The following is a 7,490-nucleotide window of genomic DNA, read 5'->3' as shown; positions in this document are numbered from 1 at the left end:
GTAACTTATACATAGCACCTGTAGTCTTCTTTAGACTGTACTATTGTAGTGGGAAAAGCCAAGTGAAAGATTAAGAAACTGCCTTGTCCTCCCCAGATAAAATAGTATGCTGGGACATCTTCTCCAAAGGAAATGACAAATTGCATCTCATAACCCCACCCTTCTGAAGGAAGCACACTCCTCGGTAGGGCTTTTTAGGCTCTAGATGCAGAATATTCCACACTTGGGAATACTGCTTCCACTCATTTACTGAGAGACATAAAAGACTTCCAACTCTGCATGTGTCGCAGAGCAGGAAAGAGATCTGCAACAAGTCCAAATTACAGTGCAGGCAGCCCTGCCACTTGGGACATCAGACTTAGCAGATCCTATGCTGTTAGAGGTATCTGTGCCGAGATTAGCTACTGTGTAGATTTTGAGGTAAGCTCTAATAGGAGAATGATAATAGAGACCTGTAGGTCTATATTTGTAGTAAGGCTCATTCTATTTACAGAGATTCCTTGGCCATTTAAAATAGCTTGTCATGTACTACTAAGCCCTCATTGGAGTATTGGACCATCCGACATTAAGTTTCCATGTGGCCAGAGCTACCCATCAGAAATTGGGTTGCCAGATCTACCAAGTCATAAGGTTCAGCAGGTTGAACATGGTAGGATGAAAGTGGTTCTGCTGATATGAGACACAAGCAAACCCAGAGGGCACAAGAAAGCTACATGGGCATGTAGCAAGATTCCCACGCCACGCTCCGCTATTGTACTAGTACGCTTACCTCAGCTTATACATATAAACTCTAGTGGGGGTGGGGATGGGATGAAGAATGGATGGGCATGGGATGGCACATGACCTGGTAATAAAGAAGGAAAAAGACGAAATGGTTTCTATTCTGATACAGCAAGCTGCCCTGCACTTCCACCTCCTGTACTAATTGATGGTCTAGGAAACTGATTATTTTGACACTGTGATGCCACCTACAGTTTAAACCAGATTGGTATCTGATTAAAGAATTAGTCTCGTCATCTCCTTTCATTAGTGCATTCGTTTAACAATTACTTATTAAGTCCCTACTTTGTATTGTTCTGGGTACTGAGAACACAGCAATAATTAAAACAGACAGAACTGTCTTCCTTCAAGAAGCCTACATTTCAGTGGGGGTGTATAAAACATAAACAAGTAGAAGATACAATATATAAAGAGGTAATAGGTACTATGAATAAAAATTAATAAGGAGAGGGATTAGAGGTGCCTAACAGGTGGACAGAGGTCCAGTTTTACATAAGGTGGTTTGGTAAGACTTCGATGAGAAGTTAACTTTTGAGCTATGGACTGAAAAACATGCACTAGCATTGTAGACAGAAAAAAAAAAATACCCAGCAAATGCAAATAGAGACCTGTAGGTCTATATTTGTAGTAAGGCTCATTCTATTTACAGAGATTCCTTGGCCATTTAAAATAGCTTGTCATGTACTACTAAGCCCTCATTGGAGTATTGGACCATCCGACATTAAGTTTCCATGTGGCCAGAGCTACCCATCAGAAATTGGGTTGCCAGATAGTGAAATTTCAGGTATGCCCACTACCCTGAGGTAGTGGGCATACCTGAAATTTTAAAGAATAGCAAGAAGGCCAGTAGGTTTGTAATATAGTGAAGAAAAGTTATTGGAGGTAAGCTCAGAAAGATAATGGACTACCAGACTTTTATGCCTAGAGACCATTGCAAGGTCTTGAAACTTTGATCTGAGTAAAATGGAGAGCCATTCGAAGATTTTGAGCAGAAAATGGACATGATCTTACTTATATGTAAAAATTATTGATCCAGTTTCTGCATTGAAGATAGACTACTGGAAGGATAAAAATGATAACGTGAAAGTTATTTCCATAATCCAGGGAGGAGATGATGGTGGCTTACACCATGACACTGATGGAAGTGATGAGAGGTCGTATAAATTTGGATATTTAAGGACATAAATAATTTGCAGACAGATTAGATGTGAGATGAGAGAAACAGACAAGCGAAGGATGATTCTAAAAGATTTGAGCCTGAACCAAAGTGGATGGAGTTTCCATTATTTTAGATTGAGAAAACTGAGGGAGAGGCAGCTTTGAGAAGATGAGTAACCCGGTTTTGCAGACATTTATAGTGAGATGCCTATTAGACACACAGTGAAGGTGTTGACGATGCTGTGGATCCACAAGTCTGGATTCAGGGTTGAGGTATATATATTCAGATAATTATCATGCAGATGGTATTTAAAGCTATGTGGCAAAGGAGCTCACTAAGAGAGTACAGGTAGGTAGAAAAGCAAATAAGCTCAAGCAATGAGCCTTGGGTGCACTTTACCATTAAGACTGGCAGGAGCGGGTGGATCAGGAGGAATATGCAGAAGAAACTGAAAAGGAGCAGACAGTAAGGTATGAAAACCAAAAGTGTGTGCTGTCCTGGAAGCCAAAGTATTTCTAGAGGGATGGAGTGATCATCTGTGTCAAAGAGCTCTGATAAATCAAGTAAGATCAACTCTGAGAACTAATATTTGGGTTTCCCAATGTGAAGGACATTGTTAAACCTCGATAAAAGAAGTGTGTATATATAATTCTTCATCTATATTCAGATTGAGAACCTATACACAGGTCACTCTCTCTCTCTCTCTCTCTCACACACACACACACACACACGCACACACACACACACACACACAGGTCAATTAGTTCTATTTTTTACATGGACACATATCCTTTTTAACCATTTTATCTTTCTCTCTGTTTCTTCCCATTTCTATTTCCTATCCACCTCTCTTCTCCATCCATTGCACCCTTTGCATCTCCTTAAAAAGAAATATAGAAAGAGAATGGTTCAAAATCTTCTAAAAATGTTTTAAGAATGATGCCAAAGGAACAAGTACCATTAACCTCTAAATTCCTTAAAGTTGCTCAAAAGTTTCCTTTAAAATGCTAACGATATTCACCATCTACTTCATTTGTTTATCCACATGATACAGCTTTCAGGATAAAATATATAACATGTAATTTTTCGTTTTCTGTAATATAGCAAGTGGTTATAAATTATATTTTCCACTATGTTTTTATTTCAAATGCATTGTGTGTTAAATAAACATTAATGATCTTTTCTGGACTTCTTGGGAACAAGAACCATGTCTTTTGCTCCATATATCTTCCTTCCCATGTGCCTTGCACAGTTATGTTCACATAGGAGGTATCCAAATAATATTTGTAAAATTGAATTAATATTTTTCCTGTAGGTAAATTGATTTAATTCCAGAAGACTTACCCACAACTGGATTTTATAACATCATCTACTTATAAGACAGAGCTATGCCATATATACTAAACCATGCCTCCCCACACTTCCCTCCTAAAGCAACAAGAGTTGTACATAATATCCCCAAATTAGGGATTATAAAATCAAATGGAAAAGTATGTAAGTGGGCCAGGTGACAACCTAGGGAAAAAAACCCACACTTCCACTCTAAAGGGGGAGTTGCTACCTAACTCCAAATAATCAGAGCCATGCAAGAACACTACTAGCCTAGTGGTGTTGAGTCTTCCTATTACTTAAGAGAAGTTGGAAATTTGAGTAATATCTCAGTTTTAAAATATTGGCTACTAATCCAATCTTTTAAAATGGATGTGGAGAGGGATTAAAAGCAACAGAAATGTTTTTCAAAGCCTAGTCTACAGATTTGCCACCTCTGCCCTAACTAGGCATGAAGACCTTTGAGGAAAGGAGCTAGTTTTATAGCTTGCTGCCTGTCACCTGTCTAAATGGGTACACTGGCCCTATATCACTTCACAGATGGTGGCAGAAAGAATTAGTACCACCCTAAAAGATTTAGATTAAGGATGCTACATTAAGATCTATAAATTACATCATTCAATGGACACTACACCACCATCTATATATCTACAGATATCAAGTACTTCCTTTAACGAGATAACCATTCAGACTGCCTGAGATGTGCCCAATAAGCAATCTACGTACTTGTTCTATTGCCTCATAAATACTTAGCATTATGGAGGACTGTCCTATTTTTAGTTTTCTCATGGATTATTCATGAAGAGAGTTGTAGACCATCTGTATAATTTCACTAACCTTTCTTCAATTCTCCCAAAGCAGTGGATTCTTTTTGGTGTACCTGTATCTTTTGGAAACTGTTTCCTTCCTCTTCCGTTTCATTTAGCTGGAATCATCCTGGATAAATAATAGGCTGGCATCCTCAAAATGTCAATGTTTGTGCGTGTGTGCATGTATGTGCGTGTGTGTGTGTGTGTGTGTGCGCGCGCGCGTGCATGCATGTGAAAACATACACATGTAGATGTTCCCTTACCATCACTACGGGGCTGGAAACTGGTTTTAAAACTTGCTCCCGAAACTGGAATCAAAACTCAAAATTAATTATCTGTCTTTCTCATAAACAAGAGAAAAGCTTTTTTAAAGCCCTAATGCATTTATTGGCTTTGGCCTGAAGGAAAACAGTTTGAACATATTCATAAAGCATTTGCCCCATTTCAGGCACAGCCTAGGTACAGTATGGTTTGGGGATGAACTATATTTCCAAATGACAAGGTCTCTTACTCCCTACTGTTCCAAGGAATAATGTAATATTGAAAGACATTTCACTTTGCTCTTGTATTTTCTTTTCAGGGGCCCTAAAATCCTGTTTTCTTAAGCTAACCCTAATTCTGAGGCAAAGGGCAAGCCATTCCTTATTATTACTTTTTAAGCACCTGTAAGCAAATGAGCCAGAGTGAAAACAGTTTAAATGGGCTCCTCAGTGGCCTCTCTCATCTTAACCTCCCTCTAGCTGGAGGACGCTTGTTAGATTTTCAGCTTGCTTTCACAGAAGTGTTCTTACCCAGTGTTTCTAGCTGTCCTGTCAGCTTTAGGAATAAAAGGGGGATTAATCATATCCCTTTAACAAGTGAAAAAAAAAAAAAATGGAAGACTAGGGTGAAATAGTGATGGAAGGAGGACCAAAGATTTTTCTCCTGAGTCACTCCCAGATCTCCTTTGCTATTCATGGCAAATTCTTTTAAATAAATTCAGCTTCAAACAGTCAGTGTATTCCAGCTTGAGGACTTGTACTTTTGTCTGCCTGGTGGGTTCTTATCTTCCCATCATTTAGCATCAGCCCAGATGCCACTTGTGCAAAGAAGCCTTTCCCGACCACCTTATCTAATGTTGCTCTCAGTTCTCTGCCAGTCACTCAATCACTCACATGTTTCCCCTTGACAGCACTAAAATTATCTTCTATAATTACATTTTCAGATATTTGTTTTCCAACCTTCCTCCTACTAAAAGGTATGCTCCATGAAAGCCAAGAGGATGTCTCTCTTGTTCATTCCTGGGTTTCCAGAACATAAAATAGTGCATGGTTCATTGAAACTATTCAACAAATAGTTGTTGAATAAATGATATCTTAATAATTCAATTTACAGTACACAATTAATCAGAAAAAAATCAGACATGGGAAAGCTCTTGTATGAGAAATCAGAAGACTGGGGTTCTAGCAAGACTTCCTACTTCCAAAAAGTGGCCATTGCTTAAAATATTCATTCCTAGGTGGCATTGTATGGTTGAGACATGCTAGGTTAACTACATCATTACTTGCAGCTTCTCCCTGAACTCTGATGTCTTACCAATCTATTCTCTTTGTAAATTAAGCACATCACCATTTCCTCATGGCGAAAACTTCTTTTAATGATGCCTATTCTTAATTATAGAGAAAAGAGAATATAGCTTTCCTAAAATTAAGGGCTCAAACATTCCATGTTTCACTAGCTTATGAGGTAACACATTTCTTTAATTCTAAATCTCTGAGTCCTGATCCTAGCAGCTTGTATGAAGCTCCATATACTCCCAAGTTTCCTTATCCACATATTTCTAGGAATCTTCAGAAAATTTTCATATCTTTCCTAATTGTGGCTTGCCATTGCAGCCAACCATCTGGCTTCACTCTACTGTTCTGTTCCTGCACAGATCTCTTCTTGCCATCTGGAAATCATTTTCTGTCAGGCTGCTGTTGCTTAACACTGAGCATTTTGCCTCTACCTTGGTAACAGATCTTTCCTTCAGCTCCCCATGACTATGGAAACCAAGACGTAGCTCTTAACATGTGTTGAAGACAGGAGAGAGCAAACAAGAATAGCAACACAAAGAACTTACAGACAATATAAGTTATGGCTGCTCTCAGAATTCACGGAAGTATTCCTCTGCGACCTTCACTGATATCTGCTCTTTACTATTTCCTTCCTTTTACTTACTCGCTTTTTTCCTTTTCTATCTTCTTCAAGTAGAAGCTTAGGTAATTGATTTTAGATGTTTTTTCTTTCCCAACACAAGCTTTTAAAGCCCTACATTTCCCGCATGCCACTAATTTCGGTATGTTTTGTTTTCATTCACTTAAAAATATTTTCTAATTTACTTTGCGATTTATTTCTTTATCTATAAGTTCATTAGAAATATGTGACTTAATTTCCAAGTCACATTTGTGGATTTTCCAGGTATCTTTTTTTTTGGTTATTGATTTCTAATTCAATTCATGTACAAATTTCTAGCTTAGTTTCAAAATTTTCTTTTTTTCCAAGAAGGCTTTATTACACACAGAGGGGATGGGGCTTAGTCTTTCTTGGCGGCTGTCTTCCTCATAGATGCAAGAAGATTGCCCAGCACCTCTCTCTTCTTCTTGGCACATGTATGTCCCCACCCTTTTCTTGATGAACTTCAAGGGCCTGCTTGTCCTTAGAGACCTTGAGCACCTCCATAGCATGCCACGCATAGGGGGCAAAGCCCACACCTCTCAGATCATGTCCCCCACAACCTCAATGTGCTTGGAGAGGCGCCCACGGTGGCGGCTGGGCCTCAGGTTGCTCACGTTCTCAGTGACCTTGTGGCCCTTGTTGAGGCCCATGGCCATGGGGTAGCACCGAGCCATGGCTGCTGCTCCTCAATGGCTGCGCAGCAAAAGGACAAAACCGCGCGAGCTCTGGTATATCTCATTTTCAAAATCTTTTAAATCAGCTGGTTTATTTTATGGCCCAGAGCAGAGTCTATCTTGTTAAACGTTCGATGTGCACTTTCAAAGAAAGTGAATTCTCCTGTAATTGGTGAAGTGTTCCATAGATGGGTAAAACTAGGCTGATAGCATTGCCTTCTAAACTCCTATTGATGTTTTTATTTACTTGTTCTAACAATAACGAAGTTTTAAAATCGCTAATGTGGATTTGTCAATTTGTTCTTCCAGTTCTGCCACTTATTTGTATATCTGTTATTAACTCCATACTCATTTAGGATTATTAAGTTTTCCTGATAAATTGACTTGTTTATTATTAAAAATTCCTCTTTATCCCTTGTAATGACTCTTTGAATTCATTTCCCCCTTTTCTGCCTTGTTTCAGATTTGAGTATGTTTTATGGTTTTATCACCACTGTTGGTTTATTAACTCCACATTTTGTTTTTATATTTTAGGCTGGCTCT

General features: G+C 38.7%; 1 pseudogene; it reads right to left on the bottom strand.

Moving 5' to 3' along the window:
- Nucleotides 1-6,631: 6,631 nt before the first annotated feature.
- Nucleotides 6,632-6,963, bottom strand: LOC105298806 (annotated as a pseudogene).
- Nucleotides 6,964-7,490: the final 527 nt, after the last annotated feature.

The sequence above is a fragment of the Pteropus vampyrus genome, unplaced genomic scaffold, assembly GCF_000151845.1.
Source record: "Pteropus vampyrus isolate Shadow unplaced genomic scaffold, Pvam_2.0 Scaffold165, whole genome shotgun sequence".
Lineage (NCBI taxonomy): Eukaryota > Metazoa > Chordata > Mammalia > Chiroptera > Pteropodidae > Pteropus > Pteropus vampyrus.
Note: the sequence above shows the minus strand (reverse complement) of the source record. Positions and strands in the feature narration are given on the sequence as shown.